This window comes from Heloderma suspectum, chromosome 4, assembly GCF_057233095.1.
Source record: "Heloderma suspectum isolate Gila_16-S chromosome 4, 16-S_ref, whole genome shotgun sequence".
NCBI lineage: Eukaryota > Metazoa > Chordata > Lepidosauria > Squamata > Helodermatidae > Heloderma > Heloderma suspectum.
This window is the reverse complement of record NC_139461.1, coordinates 54088590-54115901: the sequence shown is the minus strand read 5'-3', so window position 1 is coordinate 54115901 and position 27312 is coordinate 54088590. Positions and strand designations below refer to the sequence as shown.

Here is a 27312-nt window from a genome sequence, read left to right as displayed (position 1 = left end):
CAATATTGTTTCGGAACCTGGAATGTCAGATCAATGAATCAAGGTAAGCTGGAGGTGGTCAAACATGAGATGGCAAGATTGAACATCGACATCTTGGGAATCAGCGAACTCAAATGGACAGGCATGGGTGAATTTAATTCAGGTGACCATCATATCTACTATTGTGGGCAAGAATCCCTTAGAAGAAATGGAGTAGCACTCATAGTCAACAAAAGGGTGGGAAAAGCAGTACTGGGGTACAATCTTAAAAATGATAGAATGATCTCAGTACGAATCCAAGGCAAACCATTCAACATCACAGTAATTCTAGTCTATGCCCCAACCACTGAGGCCGAAGAAGCTGAGGTTGATCGGTTCTATGAAGACCTACAACACCTTCTAGAACTAACACCAAAAAAAGATGTCCTCTTCATCATAGGGGATTGGAATGCTAAAGTAGGAAGTCAAGAAATCACCGGGATAACAGGCAGGCATGGCCTTGGTGTACAAAATGAAGCAGGACAAAAGCTAATAGAGTTTTGCCAAGAGAACAGGCTGATCATAGCAAACACTCTTTTCCAACAGCACAAGAGGCGACTCTACACATGGACGTCACCAGATGGTCAATATCGAAATCAGATTGATTATGTCCTTTGCAGCCAAAGATGGAGAAGCTCCATACAGTCAGTAAAAACAAGACCTGGAGCTGACTGTGGCTCAGATCATGAGCTGCTTCTTGCAAAATTTCGGCTTAAATTGAAGAACGTAGGGAAAACCACTAAACCTTTCAGGTATGACCTAAATCATATCCCTGATGAATATACAGTGGAGGTGAGGAATAGATTTCAGGGATTAGACCGGATAGACAGAGTGCCTGAGGAACTATGGACGGAGGTCCGTAACATTGTTCAGGAGGCAGCAACGAAATCCGTCCCAAAGAAAAAGAAATGCAAGAAAGCCAAGTGGCTGTCTGATGAGGCTTTACAAGTAGCTGAGGAAAGAAGGGAAGCGAAAAGCAAAGGAGAAAGGGGAAGATATATCCAACTGAATGCAGAGTTCCAGAGAATAGCAAGGAGAGACAAGAAGGCCTTCTTAAATGAACAATGCAAAGAAATGGAGGAAAACAAGAGAATGGGAAAGACTAGAGATCTCTTCAAGAAAATTGGAGATCTCAAGGGAACGTTTTGTGCAAATACGGGCATGATAAAGGACAATGAAGGCAGGGACCTAACAGAAGCAGATGAGATTAAGAAGAGCTGGAAAGAATACACAGAAGAACTATAGAGGAAAGATCTGAATGTCCCTGATAGCCATGATAGTGCGGTCACTGAACTTGAGCCGGACATCCTAGAGAGTGAAGTCAAGTGGGCCTTAGGAAGCATTAGTAACAACAAAGCTAGTGGAGATGACAGTATTCCAGCTGAGCTATTTAAAATCCTAAAAGATGATGCTGTTAAAGTGCTGCATTCAATATGCCAACAAATTTGGAACACTCAACAATGGCTGCAAGACTGGAAAAGGTCAGTTTACATTCCAATTCCAAAGAAGGGCAACGCCAAAGAGTGTTCAAACTACCGCACAATTGCGCTCATTTCACATGCCAGCAAGGTGATGCTCAAAATCCTACAAGCTAGGCTTCAGCAGTATGCGAATCGAGAACTACCGGAAGTACAAGCTGGGTTTCGAAGAGGCAGAGGAACTAGAGATCAAATCGCCAACATTCGCTGCATCATGGAGAAAGCAAGAGAATTCCAGAAAAACGTCTATTTCTGCTTCATTGACTATGCTAAAGCCTTTGATTGTGTGGATCACAACAAACTGTGGCAAATTCTTAAAGTGATGGGAGTACCAGACCATCTTACCTGTCTCCTGAGAAACCTGTACGAGGGTCAAGAAGCAACAGTAAGAACCAGACATGGAACAACCGATTGGTTCAAAATTGGGAAAGGAGTACGACAAGGCTGCATATTGTCACCCTGCTTATTTAACTTATATGCAGAGTACATCATGAGAAATGCCGGGTTGGATGAATCACAGGTCGGAATTAAGATTGCCGGGAGAATTATCAACAACCTCCGATATGCAGACGATACCACCCTAATGGCAGAAAGCGAAGAGGATCTCAAGAGCCTCTTGTTGAGGGTGAAAGAGGAGAGTGCAAAAGCTGGTTTGAAACTCAACATTAAAAAAACTAAGATCATGTCATCTGGCCCTATCACTTCCTGGCATATAGAAGGGGAAGAAATGGAAGCAGTGACAGATTTTACTTTCTTGGGCTCCAAGATCACCGCAGACGGTGACTGTAGCCATGAAATTAAAAGACGCTTGCTCCTTGGGAGGAAAGCTATGGCAAACCTAGACAGCATAGTAAGAAGCAGAGACATCACCTTGCCGACAAAGGTCCGTCTAATCAAAGCTATGGTTTTCCCAGTAGTAATGTATGGCTGTGAGAGCTGGACTGTAAGGAAGGCTGAGCGCCGAAGAATTGATGCTTTCGAACTGTGGTGCTGGAGAAGACTCTTACGAGTCCCCTGGACTGCAAGGAGGTCAAATCAGTCCATCCTAAAGGAAATCAACCCTGAGTGCTCATTGGAAGGACAGATAATGAAGCTGAAGCTCCAATATTTTGGCCACCTAATGCGAAGAGAAAACTCCCTGGAAAAGACCCTGATGCTGGGAAAGACTGAAGGCAAAAGGAGAAGGGGACAGCAGAGGGTGAGATGGCTAGATAGCATCACGGATGCAATGAATATGAACTTGAGCACACTCCGGGAGAGAGCGCAGGACAGGAAGGCCTGGCGTGCTATGGTCCATGGGGTCACGAAGAGTCGGACACGACTGAACGACTGAACAACAACAACAACAATGCGCTCTACGTGGGGTTACCCTTGACGACGGTTCGGAAACTGCAGCTGGTACAGAACGCGGCGGCTCGCCTAATTAAAGGCAGCCGCCGGCAAGATCACATCACTCCAGTGCTGAAGGAGTTGCACTGGTTACCAGTTGTTTTCCAGGCCAAATTCAAGGTGTTGGTTTTGACCTTTAAAACCCTATATGGTTCCGGCCCAGCCTATCTTAAGGAGCGCCTCCAGCAGCACCAGACAGGCCGCTTAACAAGATCAGCCTCGGATGGCCTTCTCTCTGTCCCGACAGCTAGACTGGTGGGGACGAGGGAGAGGGCCTTTTCTGTGGTGGCCCCCACTCTGTGGAACTCCCTCCCTAGGGAACTCCGTCATGCCCCCTCTTTAATGAGCTTCCGTCATGCATTAAAAACATGGTTGTTCAGGCAGGCATTTAGGGTGGGTTAGGGTATTTTAGAAAATGTTTTTATTGTAGAATTTTATTGTTTTAAACTGTTTTTATTGTATGTTGTACATCGCCCAGAGTGGCTGGGTGACCAGCCAGATGGGCGATTAATAAATTTAATAATAAATAAATAAATAAATAAATAAACCACCTCTTGGCTGCATCACTTCTTTGCATGGTGGAAGCATCACACAAAGATCAAATCAGCACAAAGATGAGTGTGGAAAGCAATCTTTAGTTTTGCTGCCTATAGTAGGGTTGGTGGGGGGGGGGAGTGGCTTCAGTATAATGCCTCTAAGATCCTTAATGATAGACCCTATTAAAGACAGACAACTGAAAAACGGCTGCATTCCTTGCATGAAAAAGTAGCAGGCATCTTATCTTGAAAAACCTGTGTTAGGGATTCCTGTTTGGGGCCAAGTTAACATTAAAGCAGCAGCTCTAATAGTGGAAAATCCTAGAAAATCTAAACTGGGAGAAAGGATTACAGTACTTAGCTGCACTCTGGCTAAAGGATGCAGCCTTAGGAGCCCTTCCAAATTGGCTGAAATCAAGATATTGTGTAAGCAGATAAGGACTCTGGGAGCAAAAATGCTTAGGAAGAGAATGACAGATCTTATAACCATTCTAAGAGCCCTTGGGGCAATGCAGAGGCCAAAGACCATAGCCCTCTTCTGCTACAACACTCATTTCAAGAGAAAGATTGGGATTTTAGTACTGCTTAGATGGATGAGGATAGCTTTTCTTAAGGTTTTTTTTTTTCCTACCAAAGGGAAATCGTTCATGTTTAGTCTAACTTGCCATAAAAAGGAGTTTAGCCAATAACTCAACTTTGAATTTAGGTACAGATAGTAGCTACAAAAGTGATAATTAAGGAACATATCCATATTTCTATGGACTGGAGTGTTTTCTTCCAAAATGTTTTGTCTTAAAGGACTGTGTGAAACTGTTATCCCAATATCATGGGCAGACTTCTTTTTAATTACAGGAGTATGATACCCAAAAGTATGATGGCAAATGTCTCATGCCTTCTCTATATATACAGTAGAATGAGGAGGTAGAATAGACTGAACTATAGAATGGGAGATGCCAAAATACCAACCAAGGGCTGGATTAAGATATTTCTTCTTGGTCTGCTAGTTTTTTGTTTGAAGGGAAGGTGGGGTTTGTTTGTTTTTGTTTTTTGTAATGCTGTCATACAGTCCATTCTGAAGTGGTACAGTCCATTCTATTACCTCCACATTCTACCACCTCATTTTGCCACACGTGTAACCCAATCAGAGATGAGAATCTCTCATCCTTTGACAACTGCCACTATAATTGATTGTGTGCATTGGCACATAGGTGTGTCCACTGAAACAGCTTGGTCAGTTCATCAGGAAATGTCCATTTTCTCTGTTCACTTATCCATGTCCTGTCAATGAGCTAACAACATTTTCTCTAAATGCCTTTACTATGCAAACTTAAAGAAGAATTTGAATTATTAAAGCCTGATCTTGAACAAAGTTAGGTGTATCTAGTAAGCACATTGAAATTAATATTGGTCTTTAGCGCATGCTTGGTAACAAAATTAATAGCCTTTTCTATGGCAGTATCCCAATTAGGGAACTCCCTCCCTGACAAGTTCAAATTGGCTAGTGCTATGCTGAAAATTTCAATTCTTCCATTTGGGGCACTGGGGGTGGGGAGCAAAACAAAAACTCTGGTGAAAGAGGCTAGGAGAGGTGAGAATTTCGGAGAATGTTCTCCTTGGGGAGGGGAATAGGGTTTCCACATAACTTTTTAAGAGTAGGGAGTTGTTAGTGGGTCTTCTTTTTTCTTTTTTTTAACACCCCCTGCACTTGCAGGAGCCCAGGACTCTTCTCCAGCCGGGAGTTCTTTCTCAATTCCTATTGGAGAGGGAGAGGTCACATGGTGTCCTGAGAGTTCAGAAAGAATTGCCAGGTGGAGAAGAATCCTGGCTCCTGCAAGTGCAGGGGGTATTTTTTTTAAAAAAAATAGAAAGAAGACCGCTCAAGAATCGCATACACTTAAAAAGTTATGTGGAAACCCTGTCTCCCTCTCCAAGGAGAAAATTCTCCCCCTCCCTGTGAAAGAGGCAGAAAAAACAGTGCCTCTTTCACAGGGAGAGAAAAAGTTCCCAAAAATAGGGGGCAGGATTCAGCATGACACTAAAATTGGCCCTATCTTTGGCTAGGGATGGGTGAGAATTTCAGTTCAGTTTGGTTTTGATAAGAACTTTCCAAGTTCTCCATATTCAGCACAAAAAGAATGTGAGATTTAAAGAATTAGAATTTAGGAGACTCTGAAACAGACTGATTCATCTCATCCAGGTCTGGAGATCTAAGTGCTTTGTTCTTAAAAGTCTGTGTTTGAATCCCTGTGTATTCAACCATATTAGTGCTGAATTAGGTTTGCCACCTCTTTTTTTTTCTGATAGGCTCTTAATCTTTAAGAGCTCTGTGGCAAGCAGGGACAATGTGGTCCTCTCCATGCTGGGAATAGCTGTACCTATTGAAATTAGCTGGTGCAGATGGGTGAGAATTTCATTTTGAATAAAGATTTTCAAAATTCTTGAAGTTCTTCATATTCAGGAGAGAAAGAACTTGAGATTAAAAAACTTCAAATGCGGAAGAAAGCAAAACTGACATATTCATCCATCCCTATCCTTGCCTAGCTTTAGGTGGGCAATAAAGATTGTTTTATTTTTGCTGGCTTTTGATGAGTTTTAAAGTTTTATTCCACTCCCTCACTCTCTCTGAATGTTTTAAAGATGGCTTACTCTGTTATTAATTAGATTGCTTTGGTTTTAAAGTTGTATTTTGCCTTGGTGACTGTTTTGGGCAATTTATAAATATATATTTCAAGAAAAAAATAGGTAAGTAAGTAAATAAATCCTAAAGATACTGATCTGATTTCATCCCTGCCTTGAAAGTGTACAGTCTGTTTCAAGAGAAGGAGCTTGATGAAGGAAAGTGGTTGATGAAGAAACAGTTGGATGGGGCTTTGTAGGGCATCTAGTCCAATGCAATTAGGAGAAGTGGGAAAGACTAGCTAAGCTCTTGTCAGTACAATGGACTGTGTGTTCATGTTCCCATAACACCTTTTCCTCATTCCCTGGCCAATTCAGCCTTGCATGATACCACTGACTGATACACATTCATCATAATAGGGATTTATACAGAGGAATACCACAGCATTCTCACACACACACACACACATACACACACAGCCCTCAGATTCATCAGTCTATTTGCAGGGAGACATGGAAATTTGTCAAAAGATTTCAGAATTGCTTCCACAGCAGTGAGCAATGACAGTTCTTTCTTTTTCTAAAATAAAAAACTTTTAAGAATGTATTCTTGCCACAGCTGTGGAGCTCTTCTTTCTAGCTTCAGACTGACAACTGCTGAAAAGACATCTGCTGCAGCCACTGCCCCGCTGCCTCCAAAAAATTCTGCAAATTACTTGGGAAGACAGACGGACTAATGTCAGCATACTGGAAGAAGCAAAGACCACCAGCGCTGAAACAATGATTCTCCAACATTAACTTCACTGGATCAGCGATGTTGTTCGAATGCCTGATTATTGTCTTCCAAAGCAGCTACTCTATTCCCAATTTATGACTGGAAAACGGAATATTGGTAGACAGCAAAAGAGATTTAAAGATGTTCTTAAAGCTAATGTAAAAAAATGTAACATAAGCATTGAGAACTGGGGAGCTCTAACCCATGAGCATTCCAGCTGGAGGTCAGCCTATATTAAAGGCGCTATGGCCTTTGAAGAAGCACGAGTGCAGGGCGAAAGGGAGAAACGGGCTCAGTGGAAGGCACATCAAGCAAACCCTCACTGTGACTACCTTCCACCGGAAACCTATGTCCTCACTGTGGGAGGCTGTGTGGATCCAGAATTGGCCTTCACAGCCACCTGCAGACCCACTTTTAAGACTCTACCTCTGGAAGACAATATTACTTGGTCAAGAGTGATCGCCATGAGGTAGTGGCAAAAATGCCCCATAAAAAGGGTTTTGCTAAAAAAGAAAAGAAGGAGAAACTGCCACTGCTCACCACCACAGTAAGTACACCCTGCCCTGAAACCCTTAAATTTCAACCCCGCTGTTGAAACACACATTTGTTGTTGTTCAGTCGTTCAGTCATGTCCGAGTCTTTGTGACCCCATGGACCATAGCACGCCAGGCCTTCCTGTCCTCCGCTCTCTCCCGGAGTGTGCTCAGATTCATATTCATTGTATCGGTGATGCTATCTAGCCATCTCATCCTCTGCCGTCCCCTTCTCCTTTTGCCTGAAACACACATACACATGTACATAAGTTTCAGGGGCTCAAAACTGACTCCAAAAAAGTATTAAGCCAAAGATTTGAACTTCTGGCTCAGTCCCATTGTAATTCTTAGAAGTGGAAGTGGTTGGAAAGATATTTATATATTTATTTTAAAACTTTCTTGGCCACCTTTCAGGGTAGAAGCCCTCCCAAGGTGGCTCACAACAATGAGATACATAAAATCGGTTAAAATATTAAAAATAATAAAAACACAAACATAATAAAATAGCAATAAAATCGGAAATAAAAGCTGACAATAAAACCAGCAACAGCAACAACAGCAATAACAGCAACAACAGCAATCATATCAAGAGAAGACCATGGTAAAAAAATACGTTTTCAAGTCCTTCTTAAAAGCCTGCAATGACAGAGCATGGCGGACCTCCTATGGCAACTTGTTCCAAAGGTGCGGGGCCACTGCAGAGAAGGTCCTCTTAGGGGTATATGAAACCCCCCTTACCTGGCTCCGCTGGGTTCCGCTGGGGGGGGAGGCGCTCTGTCCCTCCCCCCAGAATCCTCACCTGCCGGCTCCGCTCTGTGGGGATTCCGCGGAGCCGCCGGCTGACTCCGCCAGCAGTCGGACATCCGGTCTCTGGCTAGCAGGGACGCAAATGGCGGCAGCCGTAGCCGCTGCCGTTTGCGTCCCGGAAGTAAAGACTTACGTAGCCTATCACGTCTGGGTTAAAAAAATAAAAACGCATACGCAAATGGTGGCAGCTATGGCCGCCGCCATTTGCATTCCTTATTATTGGCTGTCTTAGTCTATGTAAATATTTACGTAGACTAAGATGAAGACAAGAAAGGGGAACGCAAATAACGTAGCAGATGCTATTTGCGTTCCCCCTTATTTTGGCCGTCTTAGTCTACGTAAATATTTACGTAGACTAAGATGGCCAAAAATAAGGAACGCAAATGGCGGCGGCCATAGCTACATAAGTCTTTACATAGCCTATCACGAATGGGGAGGGGAAAAAAACAGACTGCAAATGGCGGCGGCAGCCGATTGGAAGACCAGCCGCTGCCACCGCAGCTGCCGGAGGAGCCACCACTGTCAGTAATCCGCCCCAGGTAAGTCTCATCCCAGGGGGGATCCACGGGGGGGTGGGGGGGTGGCAGGCCGTTCCACCACGGACTTCGGGGGGCCGAATGCACTGGCATTCGGCCTCATTGAGATCCATGGCGGAATTCTCTGACATCCCTAAGTCCTCTCATGTGTGGTCACCTACCTAACTGTTCTCATGGGTGGGAACATGAGAAAGGCCTCTCTTTCTGATATTAAAGTGCTGGCAGGCTGATATGGGTGAAGGTGGTCCTTCAAGTAACTTTGTCCCAAACTGTTTAAGGCTTTAAAGGTCAAAAACAGCACTTCAAATTGGGCTTAGAAACACACTGGTGACCAGTGCAGCTGGTCCAGTACAGGCATTATGTGATCAAATAGCCGCACCCCCACCAATAGTCACGCAGGCTCATTCTGCACCAGCTGAAACTTCTGAACCATCTTCAAAGGCAGACCCAGGTACAGCACATTTCAGTAGTCCAGCTTGGACATGACTAGTGCATGGATAACTGAGGCAGGGTCCATCCTCTCCAGATAGGGCCGCAGCCGGCGTATCAGCCTAAGCTGGTAAAAAGCACTCCTGGACACCACAGCCACCTGGGCTTCCCCAGTATGTTCAGAGTCCAGGAGGACTCCCATACCTGGTCTTTTAAGGGGAGTGCAACACTGTTTAAGACCAATTGTAAACCTCCATCCAAAGTAGTTGGTTTTCCAACCCACAGTACTTCTGTTTTGTCTGGATTCAGTTGCAGCTTGTCCACCCTCATCCATCCCCAAACAGCCTCCGGACACTGGTTCAAGAGTTCCACAGCCTGCCTGGGATGTGCAGATGGAAATGAGAGGTAGAGCTGAATATCATCTGCATACTGATGACATTTCAGCCCAAACCTCCTGATGACTTCCCCCGGCGGTTTCATGTAGATGAAACACAGTTCTCCATTAATATCCGATGCTACTGAAATAGAGCTGAGCAGAATTTTTGTGAGTTTGTTTTTGTCTTAAAAATTGTCTTCTTCAGTGAAGGAGAATCTTCCAAGGAACAGCCAAAAAAAATTGCACAAAAGAGAGAACTAACCACAGCTCACAGAAATCTGTGCAAAAGCCCCTCAAAGCCTGATGGTTATGGCTCTGGGAAACGGTGCATTTCCTGGGCTAGCCCTTATATCCTCTCCGTGAGCCCTCCCACAGCTCATGTGGCTTTAGGCAGGGTTGTGGGTGAGACTAAAAAGGGCTGGAGTGGGGCTATGGCAGGCCTGTTGTCAATCACACGTGCTGGGGGAGGGCTACCAGAGATTTGATTGGGTCCTGACAAGCCCTTCTGGTTGCAGAAGGGCTTCCATTCATGGAAAGGGATGCAGATCCAGCAGAGGCTCCCCCTGGAGGAAGGCATAGGAAATGATTTTCACTGATTTGCCATTCTTCCTGTAGTTCTCCAAAAAGCTGCTCCCAAGGGTCAGGAACAGTGTGGGTTGGCTGAAGGGAGAAAGAGGAATCAGGGAAAATCACGTCCCCTTTCCCCAGTGGAGCATCCTTTGAGTAGAATTCTGCTCATAGAAAGTCTGGATTGGACCCAGTACATGAAAGGACTGTGCCTAAAGGTCATGGTAGAAAATAGCTCAGTTTTAGAATGAACCAAACAGACCCCATCTTTTTTAATTTTTTTATTATTATTACATTTATATTTGTGTGTGTTTTCCTCTTGCAAGGAACCCAAGGTGGCTTACACGGTCCTCCTCCTCCTCTTCATTTGATCCTCACAACAACCCTGTGAGGTAGGTTAGGCTGATAGTCGGAGAGTGGCCCAAAGTCATCCAGTGAGCGTCATGGCTGAGTGGGAACTAGAACCCAGGTCTCCTGAGTCCCAGTCCAATACTCTAACCACTACACCACACTGGCTGTCTTGGATAGAAAACAATAAGCTTGGAGCCTGTCACCCTTGACCTTGGCAAGGCAGACAAACACAGACAAAGGGATAAACCTCAGCATCTATGTCACCTACACAAGACTAGATAGCACATCACCAGATTCTAATCACACTTGCAAATGTGCATATGCCTCAAAGGAAAAGGGAGGGGTAAAATTGAGCAAGGTGTGCATGTCTCATACACAGAGTGATTTCTCTCCAGAACATTGTAAAGCATTATGAATAGGTGTCCACAGTGTGACACCAATTGCCATAGCAATCCTCACCAAGTATTCCTTTTGTGCAAGCAATAGCTTTTTCAAGAAGGGCAATCAAATCCTTTGTCTGAGGAGAAGTACCACCATTTCCAACACATAGACCAGTTTTGCAAGCTTTTCTTTGGGTTGTCATACCAGGTGTGATGTCAATTCTTTTGTGAGATATACATATACATATACATTATATATATATTACACAAAAGAATTGACAAAAGTTATTATGTGTTTTATATATATGTGTGTATGTGTGTGTGTATATATATATGTGTATGAGAGCCAGTGTGGTGTAGTGGCAAGAGTGTTGAACTAGGAGCTGGGAGATCCGGGTTCTAGTCCCCACTCGGCCATGGAAGCTCACTGGGTGACTTTGGGCCAGTCACAGACTCTCAGCCCAACCCACCTCACAGGGTTGTTGTTGTGAGGATAAAATGAAGAGGAGGAGGATAATGTAAGCCGCCTTGGGTTCCTTGCAAGAGGAAAAAAGGCAGGGTATAAATGCAATAAATAAAATAAAATAAATCCATCCATCCATCCATTCAACGATCCATCCATCCAAAATGTAGCTGGAAATGTGACAAAAATGGATGTGCATTTTGATAATAACCAAAAAAACCAGACCCTAAAATTAAACTAAAAAGATTGCATTAGTTCAATCCTGGTTAAAACTTTATGCAGCCAAGATAATTAGTTGCACCGTTCATGTGGCCCAATATGGAAATCCAAGTATTACTTCATAAGATCCTTTGCATAAGGGGTATGGATGGTGGGGTACAGTGCCCTAAGCAGGAGATCTGGAATAGTCCATCTTTGATAGCGGGGAGAGATACCACCCTTTTCTCAGTTGTGTCAAACTTCACTTGAGACTTTTGTTAAGCTGAGTCCTGCCCTGCCTGCGAACACATCAGTACCTCTGTCATCTGATCTGACGACCTACCCTCTGTAAAGGTAACCCTGCAGAGAGAAAAGTCTTCCTTTTTTGCCAATTATTATGTTTGCCTTCCTGGGCAAAGCCAGTAAGAGCTCTAACTCCTGACAGATTGTGAGGAGCTTTTCTGCCACTTCCTAGTACAGCTTGCTTGTGTTTGAATTGTAGAGCCGGTGCCTCCACTTTCTGCCTTGAAGCTTTGCGGGGAAGATGGTGTTGTTGACCTATCTAATGCTGTCAAATGGTCCCTCTTAGTCTGTTTACAGTCTTCCTGCCAAACTGGGATTGGGATCATGACCCTTTGCCCCACCTCATATGTCTAAGCCATAGCTTGTCAATCACACCATCCTTCTGCTTTTCCTGTGCTTTAGCAAGGTTATTTTGTGCTGAGGCCATAAACTCTTTTGCTCTCTTGTGGAAGTCCAGCATTTATTGTAGTCCTGACTGCTTTGATGTTCCCAGATTGACTTTCCACTTGGCTGTTGCAAAGCCTAGCAGTCTTCAGGTCCATAAGCAAACAAGGTATTCTGCGTGCTTTCTGGGAGGCTTTTATGCAGATTACAGTTGTTGGTGAGATTTGCCTTATCCATGCTTTGTGTGATGGGAGGTGTGGAAGCCTCCTGAGAAACATTGCTATTGCTTTCACAACTGTTTTTGCTTCCCTCGGAATTACTTGGATATTTTGCCTGAGCACAAACCTCAAAGTTCATCTTGAATTTTTTCTGTAGGTGAAATTTAGTGGCCAATTGGGGATGTGAGGAATCACCCTGAGAAATTCTGCCAGCCTTACTGAAACTTTTTGTTTGCATTGAAATTCTTCAGCTGTTTTGCTCATGGAAGAACCTCCAAAGTGACCTCTAAATTTCATTTTAAACTAAACTTTGAGTTTAAGGTGGCCACTATACACAACATTGGATCTGATTTCTTTTTTTACTGCTTTCTCAGAACCCTGTTAATATGGGTGGGTGAGTCCCTTTTTTTTCTGAGCTGAGAAAGATTCCTGATAAATTTTACTAGTTCTGCCAACTGGCTAGCCTCTCTCTCTGAATCCTCCTTAATAACAAATGAACACACTTGCACCTTTCTAGATATTTATCTATCAAATGCTCTGACACTTAAATAATTATTTGCCTGAATATTGCAGTTGGAAATAAGATTTGGCAACAAGTAAATATAAGAAATGCAACAGCTGATCAGTTTGTTGGTATATTAGACTTACTATTCAAACTCCCTGGAAAAGACGCTGATGCTGGGAAAGACTGAAGGCAAAAGGAGAAGGGGACGGCAGAGGATGAGATGGCTAGATACCATCACCGATGCAATGAATATGAACTTGAGCATGCTCTGGGAGAGAGCGCAGGACAGGAAGGCCTGGCGTGCTATGGTCCATGGGGTCACGAAGAGTCAGACACGACTGAACAACTGAACAACAAAATTCACACACACACACACACACACACACACACAGTAGGCTGGATAATGCAGAAAGTTCAAGGCCTCCTTAGTGATTGGAGTCATGGATAATTCAATTTCTCATCACTGTATTCCTCCCACACAGATCCTGGACATACGAGAGCAGATTAAAATAAATGCCTAGACAGCCAACATCTCAAACTCAGTCATTCTCACTTTTGTACTTAAAACTAAAGCTTTACAAATTAAATATGAGTATGTATTAATGTTCCAAACAATATTTTTCTTTGAGAGCTTGCAGATGAGGCTTTTAATCTGCAATTGCCATGAGTCTTCATGGAGTTTTATAAGACTCAAGACAACATCATGTTCCACTTGCATGTTTTCTCACCGCCTTTTCCATTTGTATACCAGTTGCTAGAGAACATGGAAGGGAGGGTGCATCTTTTACTTGGCAGTGCTAGGAGCTATCTGCTTGAAACCGCTACCCTTTCTTCCTTGGTAGCCAGATCCTAACATTACCTTCATCACATTCTTGAAAGCCCAACCTTCTGTCACAGCATGGCCAAGTTTCAAAAACAGCAGAATGTGATCAAACCAGTTTGTAGATGATGCCACTTCAGACAGATGAGGGTTCACATGACTGAATGCTTCTGCATGGGAAAAAGTTTCTATACACACAATATCTTCTATACACAGTATTTCTATATACAGTATTTCAGTTAGAAAGCTAGGCTAGAACCCTTCTCTCTGGGACATTTAGTTTTCTCTGTGTTGGATTGATTTACTTATTTGCTTGCTTGCTTATTTTTGGGTCCAGAGGAACATTCAGTGATCTGAGCCACCTTCATTCTGAAGTGGTATAATCTAGAAGCAGGTTTAGCTCTTCATTTGCTGTTTGTAAGACGTAGGCTCAAGAAACAGAAGCAGGGCAAGAATATGTTGTACATTAAGAGCTGGCAGATGTGGATTTGGCTTGGTTCTCAGTTTCCATTGCAGTCTATAGCGCAAATGAAGTGTGCTTCCATCTGGGACACAGCTGAGAAAGGGGCAAAACCAGAGACTAGGTTCACCAAGGACAGGTTTATCCCCACCCCAATGGAGTCCCAGACTGTGTACCCTTGTACTTTCTCCCATATGAATAAATCACTCACTGCTTTTCACTTCCAGTGGGGAAAACAACAGCAAAGAGTCTTGTGGCACTTTAAAGACTAAGATTTATTGTAGCATAAGCTTTCACAGACTAGCATCTACTTCATCAGATTCTAGTCCACAAAAGCTTAATGTCACAATATATATTTTTAGTCTTGTTTAAAGACCTGTTCTTGCTGTGCCTGAATAACACAGCCATCCCTCTGGAAATTTTCACAGTGGGGGGAGGGGATTCACACAGAACATGGGCGCAGTCTTGTAATGAGGGCAAAGTTGTTTACCCCACCACCACACACACACACATACCCTACAGTAGGTGGCCCAGCCTCCACTGACAATAACCCATCAACACACACACACACACACACACACACACACACTTAAATGTACAGGCCTTCCTTCCATAAGCCCTTCACTCATCATACCACACTCTAGTAACTCCTTGTCTGGAGTACTGCAACTTGTTGCATGTGAGGCTGTGTCTGAAAATGGTCCAGAAACTTCATCTGGTCCAAAATTGGGGAAGCAAGATTGTTTACAGGGACTGGAAGATATGATCATATTACACCAGTGCTTTGTGATCGGTCTTGGCTCGCAATCCATATCTGGGCCCATCTCAAAATGCTAGAATTTAACCTTTACAACCCTAAACTGCTTGGGGCCAGGTTACCTGAAGGATCACCCATATATACCTGTCCAAACTCTAAGATCATCTTCAGAGACCCACCCCAGGTGCCCCCACCAAATGAGGTGAGACAAGATGGCTTCTAAGGAGAGGCCTTTGCAATTGTGGCATCCTAGTTGTGGAAGCCCGGTGCCTGCATTGTGGTCTTTTCAGTGCCAGGTGGAGACCTTTTTATTTTCCCAGACATTTTAGTCCTTCTGGTTTTTAAAGCTGTTTGTGCTTTTTAGATCTTAGCACTGCTGTTGACTTTATTCTGTAGCTTTTTTAAAAAAACTATTTTATTATGCTATATTGTATATTTTATGGTTTTAGCTCTCTCTCATGAACTGCACAGAGAGCTTTGCTACTGGGCAGTACAGAAAGGTAACACATAAGATGCGACAGAGAGAGGGAAAGAAAGAGAGAGAGAGAGAGAGAGAGAGAGAGAGAGTATAATGTGTTTTGCTAGTGGAAAATCTTTTGGACAAAGGCTGAAATCCTATACCCAATTACCTGAGACTATGCCCCATTGAATTCAGTGGAACTTACTTCTGAGTAGACATGTACAGGATTGTGCTGTTAATTATTTTCTTTAAAAGGTACACTCCTCCACAGTGTTATTGTGTCTCTGCAAGGCAAAACAGAAGGTTGATAGTACTGAATGGATGTTATTCTTTCCTTACTATGCAATCCTGTATACGTCTACAAGTGTGCCTAGGATTGCAGCCCTAATTACTTTGTAGTGATTTTTTCCTAATAAACCCTTTCCTGATTTTACAAAAACACGGAATAAATACCCAGGGGGGGGACATCTGCTGCATTTCTTATATGCTCTTGTGCAACATTTAAAATAAGCATATTATTTCGGTACAACACATTATAGCATTTAAATGTATTCTAAGGTTTCTCTTTGTAACTATTGTTGCCTTGCTTACTTTCATTGGTTTCTGGTTTTCAGATGTACCATGCTTGATTTATTTTAAGAACGTTTAAGCATATTATTTTGGTACAGGTAAAGAGTCACCTCAGAGCTTTAATCTTATAATTATGTAGACTTATTTCACATCTGGAAGTTTTACAGTACCATATTTGAAAGACATTCTCAGTCTAAAGAGAAGAAAGGGATCTTATTCAGTATGAAATGAGACTGACATGCTAACATTTGGATAAATGAATTTTTTGTTAATTTTAGAAAGTGTACGTTCCGAGGCAATTTAGGGTTTCTGTGTTTGTTGATATTGCTTTTTTAATGTGACAACTGTGACATACATTTCCACAACAGATGGATTAATGTCATTTTAAAAAATTACTTCACCTAGACAGGTGTTTCCTGTATATGTTTGACATAAAATTAAACATAGCTCCAGATGTTCCGTTTGCAGCAAAGCCAGTTAATTTTATTAGAACATTTAATCACAGATCAACAGTCTAATAGAATTGCAGTCCATGTGAAGTGGATATTTAACAGAACTTCCTAATGAATAAGTAAAAAAGACTATATATGGAGAGCTGCGGCATTTCTTGTGTGAATCCCATGATATTCGGGCCACAGTTTGTGAATTCAGATCAGGAGTTTGAATGTGTGTTTACTTCAAAGAAATTTCACAGAGCGTAGGAAGTTTCAACCAAGGATATTAAAAGTGTTCAAATATTCCAGATGCTCATCCATGTGCTCTAAAGAAAGTTTGAGCTAAAGCCATGGAGGAAAATGTTAGGGATCACACATTGGCTGCATTTTAGAGAGATTGCTATGTTTTTTGGTCCTTAGTATCATCCCAGCCGTCTGGAGCTGTTGATGTTCACAGCTGATTGCTCTGCTTATATTACCTGCAGCTAGAGACAGCTGCGGAAAGTTCTGCTATGCCAGACTTAAACATCATTACATGCCTGGTTATTCTTCTTCCTCTAAGATTAGCTATAGATTTCCCATTAATTATTACATCAGGTTTATTCATCATTAATAAAATAGATTTGGGTTTGCTGTCATGGATTCCTTCAGCTTAATGAAAACAAATGAAGAAAATCTCACCCCATCTTTGTTATACCTTTATCATTTTTTTCCATTCTGCCCTCATGGTCATCTGGGGGCTGAAGCAACCATATTCATGATTTTTCTGCTTTGAAATATTAGTGTATCTTAGGTGCTCTAATAAAAACTTAAAGCCTTTTGATGATTGATGCTTTTTGTTGGCCTGTCACCCCATTGTATGGAAGTTTGTTTTAATGAGTTTCTTTAATGAATATTTTATATTGATACTTGGATGAATGGCATATGGTAAATGCAAGGTAAATTACAGCTCTTTAAATAAATATTTTTCATAAATGATTTATTTTGTGATGCCTGTATTGTTTAGACATCATGTCAGATGAAAGCTGGAAACTATTTACTAGAACACTTATTTGGGAGTTGAAAAAAAGTAACAGACTTTTAATTATTAACAAGATTCCAAAATGTCTATGTAATTTATGGGAAATTACCATAAATTGTATGAGATTACAATTTTGCAAGAATAGAATTTTTGCTGCACCATGCAAAAGAGAATTTGGTGTTCCTGTGATAGGTCTGGACATTTATTAAAACCAAAGCAATAATATAGGTTATTAAAAGAAAGAAAAGAACCCCCCACATACTTTGGAAACACTCTGATTTCCACGGGATTAACACCCTGATGCACAAACTGAGCATCTGTATATAAATGTATATAGTCCTGCTGTTTTCAATGGGATTAAATTGGCATGAATCCAATATTTCAGCTGATTCACATATGCATATACACCACTCAGTGTCTCCTCACTTGATGAATTATTACCCAAGACTCTCTGCTGAATTTCTGCTCTGCCTCTGTTATTAAAGTGTTATCTTGAGATGATCCAACATGATATGAAAGCTCAGTTCATATCACTTGATGAATGGACATAGATTGGAAGCCATGTATCTGTGACCTCACCTGGTCAGTATGGAATTTTGGAGATTCTTCTAAAAAAAAAAATAGGGATTCAACATAAGGCCTATATTCAGCACTGTTAGCCCAAATCCTATTCCATCAAATATCTACTATTGCAAAGTAAACCTGTGTCAGCCAGCCAGTTGTTTTTTTTTTTTTTTCTGGACTCCCCTCTATTCCTTGGGCTGGGATTATTTACCTACCAGGCAACTGCTGGACACAAGGAAAAGAAGAATGCACAGCTGTATTATGGATATAGCCACCACCATCACAAGAAACTACGATTATTATTTCAGCAATGCAGAAACACTTCCAAATCCTTGGACTCTAAAATAAGGAAGAGTAGAAGGGGATCATGTGGTAATGATGTGGGAATTTTCAGGGCTAATAAACGATAGAAGGGAAGCTCATGAAATTAATGTCAAATCTAGTCCCATTCTCACACTCAAAATACTGGAAAGGAAAACTAGGTTTGTCTCATGGAAGCAGATGGGTAATATGCTTGGGAACCGTGCATTTATGTTGTAATCTTCTACCTTCAGGGTATGGTAGAAATGAATGTATATGAAAGCACCATGAGGGACTGCTCCTGTGTTTTTAATCTTGTTCACTTCCAGAAGATGTCATTCCACTGCAGGGCCGGCCCTACCATTAGGCAGAGTGAAGCCGTCGCCTCAGGCAGCAGATGCTGGGAGGCAGCAGCAAGGTTTTGGAGCAGAAACCTGTGTGCCGTATAGGAATGTACAGATTGTGTAAAATCTGTTCTGTCTATGTTTCGCAGATTGTCAAATGCCTTTAGTTCTGTCATCGATTGAATCAGATTTTTTCCTCGAATGTGCACAAATTCGCATTTGCTCAAATGCTCAGTTGTTCAAATTCGCATGTGCAAAATTGCACAAATTCCCCAAAATGTGCATTTTCACAATTTGGCCTATGGGGGAAATGTGTGTTTTGGCCGTTTTTTTTATTTTGCATATTTTTCTACAAAAACATTTGTGCAAAATTCAGGAAAGTTATAAAACCACTCCGCAAAGTCCTTGGAATCTGCTGGACAGGGGAAAAGCTAGTCCACTGCAGAATTCTTGGGTCAGATTCATGAAAATCTGAACTCATTTGGTTCTGTTATCAATTTCTCCAACATCCCCAGTGCCATGTATCCTGCTGTGTGTGACTGTGCCCCCTAATTTAGCTTGCTGCATTCAGGTGCAATGAAGGATGCTATCCCATCATCAGTGTTGAAGACTGTTTCATCTGCTAGTCTTCTGATGGGATGGTAGGTGGCACCCTCATGTTCTTCACCTCAGGCAGTCAAATGTCTTGGGCCAGCCCTGCCACACTGAATATAAACATAATATGGAAAGGTTTGTTACCACAGTGACTCATGTAATTCAAACACAGGAGTAATTAAGAGAGAAGGGTAACAGCAGGTAACCATTACCCTCAGTGTTAATCTTGATCTTGTAGCAGCTTTGATTTACAGATATGTCCCCAAAATGCCCCCAAATGGACAAGTTGAGGTAGTCTTATTGAAATTATTTTGGTTTCCCACAGGATTCCTCAGGTATTTCCCTTTATGATGAAAACCCAAATCAGCTTCATGTTTCACTGTAGGCAAAATTTCAGGGATCATTCTAATTACTGAGTGGTTAAAAGGCAATTGTCTGCATCCTGCAAAAAAATCGAATCAAATCAAGATATATTACATTTCTTGTGCTCTTCCAGCGAACCACGAGGGAAGGTCCACTTCTGCTGTGGTACTTTCCTGCATCTCATTTCCCACTGCAGCCCGTGTACATGTGCCCACACATGCATGCACAAACACATACACGCAAATAGCCATACCTGGGGAGATTTATCCAAAATGGCATGGGATATGGTTCACTGAGTTGCAGATGAGAGTGAGAATCGGCAAAACAATAGAGGACCCCTCCTTCTTTGCATGAGTAGAAGTGCCTTCCAACTGTATAAGGGGCTCTCTAGATACTGCTCATTTTTTCATGTTACTAACAGGAGAAACTGACATTGTACCACTTCTTCTATCAAAATTGTCTGCACTGAATACCAGCGGCTAAACACAGAGTCTTGTGGTGGGGATGAATGAGATAAAGATTGTGAAGGGCTTTGTACTTTAAAGTACCAGAGAAATAGTTAACAGTAATAAGTGAAGACTTTAAAGAGGGAAGCTTTCCTGTATTTCAGTAAAAACAGAAGAAGACAATGTTCTCATTCAATAGACTTAATTGATACTTGGAAGGGGGTTTTCTCCAACCACAATACCTTTCATTGAAATGTAAGTCATTTTCAATTCAATTCATTTATACTTTATTAGCATGCTAAAATTACAAGAAAAAGACAGGACTCTTTGTTTGGGGACATAGGCCTAGAATTCCTATAGATTTTTTTTAAAAAAAAACTGTAGAATCACTGATTTCTAAATTATAGCACCGAAAGGGATTGAAGACCATCTAGTCCAAACCCAGACATGGCACAGAGCCATCTTCCTCAAAGTGCCCCCACTCCTCCCCAGATTCATGAACACCCAATGCAGCACCAACCAATAGCCTTCAAGTGGAAAGTAAGTGTACTGCCAAAATGTGGCCACATAGGTAATAGGCAATAGGTCCATAATGGAGATCAACAAAAATGAGCCAAGCCATATAGTGCCTTCCATAGACATAGCTGTGCTCAAATTAAGCCCTGGAGGGTGTGTTCTCCTGCCATTGGTCCCTCACATGAGAAACTGCTGGAGCTGGGGATGGAAGAGTCAGAAGTGGAACACCCATCCACAATCTTGCTCCACAACCCTTATTAAAGGGAAAGTGAGTTTTGCCCAACACATTTCAGGAATGGAGCACATGTTTGTGGAGAGAGAAGTGCATCAACCAAAGTTGTTGCAGCCTGCCTTATGCCACCTAGCTAATCAGGGGTACCTAGCCAAACAGCAGTGGGAAAATTACATCCCACAGACTAGATATGGCACTCCAGTCTTCTGTGTCCAGCCCACTAAGCCAAACTTAGGAATGCTGGAGAAATCTGCTGCAGACTCAAATGAGGCCAGATTCCAAAGAATCAAGCCTCCAGAGTCTGCAGTGGGCTGGGCACACTCACCTCCTGGTCTGGACAAGTTCCCATGAGGCTGCTCTCCCACTTCCTATAAAATGTGAAGCACTAACAGAGGCCGCCATTAGCTTATCGCAGAAAAGTTACAGTCGTAAATGGCGTATTGTACGCCATTTGCAGCCATAAAGCACTTTATGGTGCATAAAGCACCATGAAGCTGTAAAAAGCTGCAATTTAAGTTTAGGAAAGTGCTGTACGGCCGCAAATGGTGTAAATACACCATTTACAGCTGTAATTTTCCCATGGCAGGCTAATGGCAACCACCATTAACGTATCGTGTTTTATAGGAAGCCAAAGAGCCACTCCGCCAACTCTGGCGGACATGACAGGGCTCCAGACAACTCTGCAGGGCCTCAAATGGCCCAAACTACCCCACAATGGACCACCCCCAAACCAGGCAGTGGGGGGTTACATCCCTAGCCTTACATCCCTACATCCCTACATCCCTAGCCTTACACCCTTACATCCCTACATCCCTAGCCACACCCCCTTTCTGAGGTCACACATTCCCTCACCTGTCCTCACAAATGGTCCCATTCAGCCCCCTCCACATTTGCCTTGCTTTTTCTACGCCTAAGTATGCTGCCTGTAATCAAGAAAGTAGTCTGCACTCTAAGATAGCATTCCGGCATGTTCCTTTTTTCTTCATTTATTTCTGGAGCACTCGTGCCTTCTTCATGAATTGCTGGAGAATTTCAGTCTTCTTTGCAACCACTCATTCTTTCCCTTCCACACTACCAGCATGTGCATTTTCACAAGCAGTTTTACCAACTTTTCCCCTGCATGGTTCAGTTATGTACATATTTGATGAGGTGGTCCAAGGGCAATCTGTCACATTTTTAAAAACTGTTTCAAGCTGTTTCGAGCTGCTAGAAAGTGTGGTGCCTGCCACACAAGGTAAGAATGCTAGGGGTGTACAAAATTATGTATGGTGTGGAGAATGTGGCTAGGGAGACATTTTTTCCCTCTTTCATAATACTTAATAATAATAATAATTCATGGGATAATAATTCATAATAATAATAATCCATAATAATTCATGGGATGGCCCAATGGGGTCATCCCATGAAGCTGATTTGTGGGAGATTCAGGACAGATAAAGGAAGTACTTCTTCACACAGTGAGTCAAACTATGTCTGACACACATAGTCAAACTATGGAATTCGCTACAAGATGTAGTGATGGCCACCAACTTGGATGGCTTTAAAAGGAGGTTAGACAAATTCCTGGAGGAGAAGTCTATTGGCTACCAAGCTTGAGGGCTATGTGTTACCTCCAGTACCAGAGGCAGTACTCTGGTACTGGAACATTTGGTTCCAGTTGGTGGAACCAAATTGGTGGGGAACATGGGCACGAAGGTGCTGTTGCACTTGTGTCCTGCTTGTGGTTTCCTGGTCAACAGCTGGATGGTCACTGTGTGAACAGAATGCTGGACTAGATGGACCATGGTCTGATCCAGCATGGCTCTTCTTATGGCCTTAAGTTATGTTCTTAAGTGAAAATGTACATGCTGGCAATATGGAAGGGAAACAATGAAAGTTTATGTTGTAAATGTTTCACACTAAACAATAACTGTGTTTAAAGGACCAGGAACCCTTCTTTTTGCTGCTACCTTTTGTAGTTTGGGGTGTGGAGAATGGGGTGGACACACTGATGCCCAATTCTGGCTACACTAAAATATTGGATTTCTATGTTGATTTCTCTGGGTAGCTCTCCTTTCTTTCCCTAGGGACATTTAAAAATAGCCTTTCAGTGTGGACTAGGAAATGACCTACTGTATCTAGACAATGGGGCCGCAGTGGCTTAGTGGTTAAGATGGTGAACTGCAGACCAGAAGGTCGGCAGGACAGCAGTTTGAGACCCGAGTGCTGCGTGATGGAGTGAGCTCCCATCTTCACTCCCAGCTCCTGCCAACCTAGCAGTTCAAAAGCAAGAAATTGCAAGTAGATAAATAGGTACCGCTTCGGTGGAAAGGTAACAGCATTCTGTGCACCTTGGTGTTCAGTCATGCCGACCACATGACCATGGAAGCATCTTTGGACAGCGCTGACTCTTCGGCTTAGAAATGGAGATGAGCACCACCCCCTAGAGTCGGACACGACTGGTTGGGGACACCTTTACCTTTATCTAGCAATGAGTGGTTTTCTCTACCCTTTTATATTTATGTGTCTCTTCATCTGTTCTCTCCCCGCCCCCTTTTTTTAGAGAAGGAAAAAGTCTGAGCAAAGGACAATAGAGGAAGTGACACAGAACTGCCCAACTTCCACTGTCCTCGTGACCCCCTGTATTCCTTGCCTTGACTCTCAGCTTGGCTCTCTTGTCAGCTGATCTGCAGTCATCCTGAAGCTTCCCAGGCTGCCTCACCATACCCTCCCCTTCACCAGAAGATTCCATTCATCCTCTCCTGGTTTTCTTTTCCAAAGGAGTCGATGTTCCACAGCTAGTGAGCATGCTCGTTGGGCTGTTTGTGTGTGGGAAAGCGCCCCTTGTGTTTTTTCTTAAGTTTTTGTCTACTTCTGGAAAACATGGGGCTCCCCCAAGCATGTTGTTCCCTCCCTCTTGTGTGTGAGTGGTGCCAACATGGCTCCATGACCATTGGCACTCTCCCCTTGCAGAATGGAAATAGAGTATGTGGTGGTGGTGAGGGTATTAGGATGCCTGCCTTTTCAACTGATGCTCGGTATGCTCTGACTGGCAGTGACTCTCCAGGTCTCCAGCAGAAGTCTTTTCTGCCACCTTGTGCCTGATCCTTTTTAAACTGGAGATGCCATGGATTGAACCCAGAACCTTCTGCATTCAACTGAGTTATAGCCCCTCCCTGAGCTACAGTCCTTCCACTAAGTATGCGTCTCTATTATTTGCCATGTTGTATAGTTTAGCTGCACCAAAAATCCTGACTTCCCTTCTCTCTGGCATTATAAAAAGTTCCAACAAAGATGTTCACTCATGCCTTAGACTTCAGCTTTTTGCTCTTCCATTGAAATTTCCAATGAGGAAATCGGACAGGGTGGGGTGGGAAGAAAACTCTGTGGATCTCCTGCCCAAGGTCCTCTTAAGGAGGAGCATGAAACATATGAGTATTTGCTCTTCAGTGTTTTTTATAACATCGGAGGTCCCACCGCCACTGCCACAGCTTTATCCCTATGCCCACTACAACAACGTCTTGACTGAAAACAGCGAACAAAAACTGGCATAGGTATTCACTGTACTCTGGAACACATTTTGCCACTAATGCTAGCTGCTTTTGTTGGTGCTTATTCTCCCTCTGTTTCTGGCCCTGTTCTCTCTTTCCTTCTTCCAGCACTGGTTCCACCAAATCTGTTGCCCTGCCTTGTATCATGCCATCTTATTGAGTCTCTGAGCCCTGGTTTTTGACATGGCTGCTAATGGTCATTTCCATATTTTGATCCATGCTACTAGCTTCCTGATTTTGAATACATAATTGGCCCTTGTGCTTAAGGTATCCCCAATATTTTGGGTCAGCGGGCACATTTGGAATTCTGAAAGAGTGTTGTGGGAGCTCTCACAAAATGGTTGCCTTGGGAGGCAATGGCTTGCCTATTCATAAAATGGCTACGGTGGTGGGCATGGCCGGTCATAAACCACTCATTTCCCAGAGGGCAAACTGGTGAGATTAAAAGAAAAATAACCTCCCCAAGAACCTAATTGCAAGGCAGAAGTGGGATCTGAGCTCCAAAACTCAAAACACGAACAAAGATGGCACTGGTACAGAGCATTTCACTTTGCAGCCTGCCTCCTAGGTTTAAACAAAATGTGTGTTTTTTTAATTTAAGAAAATCTTAAGAAATAAAATAAAAATCAGGAGCGGCTAGGAGCCCAGTGGGCGCCAAGAAAAGTGCTGGCAATCTCAGGCTTAAACAAAGTTTCATGACCTGAACAAGTATTTAAGAAGAGTTTGTGAGTGACTGCGTGTATTCCCTTTATATGGAATCCCTATATATGGAACACAGACTCCTGTTTTTCTTGAAAACTCAAAACACTAGGCTTTCAATCATGAAATAATACCCCAAATATTTTTTTAAATCTCTAATTCCATCAACAATTTAATTAACAACCATCCCATTTTGCATTTACTAAGAAAGTGAGTATACGCATTGTGAGTTTCTAAATTTACAGGTATGCAACAATTATCTCTCTGTATAGGGTGTCTTGTATGTGCTGAATATGCTTTCAACCCAAAATATTCAGTTGTCCAATCATAGTGAATTCAGAGGTCTATTTTGTGTCTAGGTGGTTGGTGTGTATGCATGTGTTTTTTTCACACAAAAAAAAGGAGTCTGGCTTTAAAAGATAAAGCTAGGAAGAGAGCATTTAAAAAAAAAAAGCAGTACAACTATTATTTAGTTACAGGGCAAGCATTTGCTAACAATAACGGGCAGGAAATTGAAGGTTCCCCTTTATACTGTAATTTTTTTGGATATGCTTACAATAATGCCCTCCATTTCTGTGCTGGCAAGAAAATGGCTTGCTACTGACAACAGCTGGGATTTATTTTATGCCTTAAATTCCAATGCATATTTCTAAGCTGGATGTCTGAAAGTTTAACTTTATCTCTCTTCATCTGCATTTGCCCAGCAATAACAGAAAGTGTTTATTAAAATGATGCTCCTGTTATACTAAAAAATATCCAAAAAGTGGCCACATTTTACTATTTCCTGACAAAACGTAGTTCCACTATTTTCCCTTTAATGGCTGAACTGTATAATATCTGTTGGCAAATGCCTGTGTCTCTCTAAACATGTTGCCTGGTGTGGTTCCCATTATTATAAAAGTTGCTTATCATTCAAGAGCCTCTCCATCCATCCAAGCACAGCTTTGCGCTATCAGAACCAAGAGATCTTTGACAATTAAATAATTGCACTCCATAGTCTTGAATTATGCACTTTGACTTTTGCTTTCTTCTTAATATAAAACCCCTTTAAAAAAAATGCTTTTGGGTCCAGCCGCTGACTTTGACGCCCCTGGACAGTATTTTAAGAACTCATTTGTTTGAGGGGGTTTTAATCTGAAGACACTGAAAAGTTATACCCGCTGTGATGTCGTCAATCACGCCAGGAGGAAAAATAGTGGCATGATTTGTTATCTGTTATTTCCCTTGCTGTGGTGACTGTCTCGCAGTGCCAGGTCTGTCCTTAAGGCCATCACTTATAGGACCCACTGTCTGTCAAAACCACAGCCAACTTTAAGGACTGCCTTTGTTGGAGCAGACAAATGAGTATGACCTTTAACAATAAAATAGGCACCCACTGAGCGAGATGAAACAGCAACTGAAATTAAGAACACCATACGGCCATTTCAAACACTTGTGAAAAGTTAAGAGTTGAACTATAACTTAATTATAAGAGTAAATGTGGGCAGATGCTGTCAATAATGAAACAGACATGGTCAGAATCATCGATCCGCCGTGAGGGCTAAAAACTTTAGTTCATCCAGGAACCATCCTGCAATTCATTAATTATGAATGGCATTGATGGGGTTCATAAAGAATTGTGGAAGAGATTAAATTATAGCAGTTCAAGGTTTATCAGGGGATTGAAAGCTGGCTGCAAACGTGTACGGATCATTTATGAATATTCGAGATGGGCAATGGGAAATAAAGAAGCCTAGATAAGAACACACTAAACCTTTGATTTGCACTAATAGCTACTTCAAAAGATCTTCAGGAAAGGACCTCTGCCTGGGTAGTTATTGGATATGGAGCCATCACTGATATTTTGTAGTGTTTCAAAGCACAGCCTGAGAATTCCGGGCAATGTATTGTAAAGACGGCAGTACTATTTGCGGTTTTCAAAGGCTCTTGCAACCCAGCTTGGCAAGTGGTCAGTCGAGACTCTGTGTTACAGAAGGTAAAACACAAATCAATCTTATTGAGCACTTTTCAGGTAATATAATATTCTGCCTGTGGCAATAATGAAATTAGCCTATGGATTTTGTTTAAATATTGCAGAGCCATTTGAATATTTAATGAAATATAGGACTCTGTAGATATGCAGATTTTTGTGGTCTATATAAAAATATAGTATTGATTTAAAAAAATAGGTCATAGACAATTATCAAGACAGCTGATTATGCTGTTTATAATGCCTTCCATTAGAATAAATACTGTGAGATATTGGCAATTATAATATACTCATGGAGCTCCACATGTGTCGGTGCTCCTCCATTCTCTTAAGTGGAAATAGTGGGTCCTGCCAAGAGAACCATTTCTTTG

The 27312-nt window shown here is 42.3% G+C and overlaps 1 long non-coding RNA gene across 1 annotated transcript in view; it reads right to left on the bottom strand.

Moving 5' to 3' along the window:
- Positions 1 to 27312, bottom strand: part of LOC146346845 (uncharacterized) — a 99783-nt gene that overhangs the window by 35701 nt on the left and 36770 nt on the right. The window contains exon 3 of the long non-coding RNA XR_014789831.1: positions 15565 to 15643. This is a non-coding gene — a long non-coding RNA (uncharacterized LOC146346845). The remainder of the gene's footprint in view (positions 1 to 15564; positions 15644 to 27312) is intronic.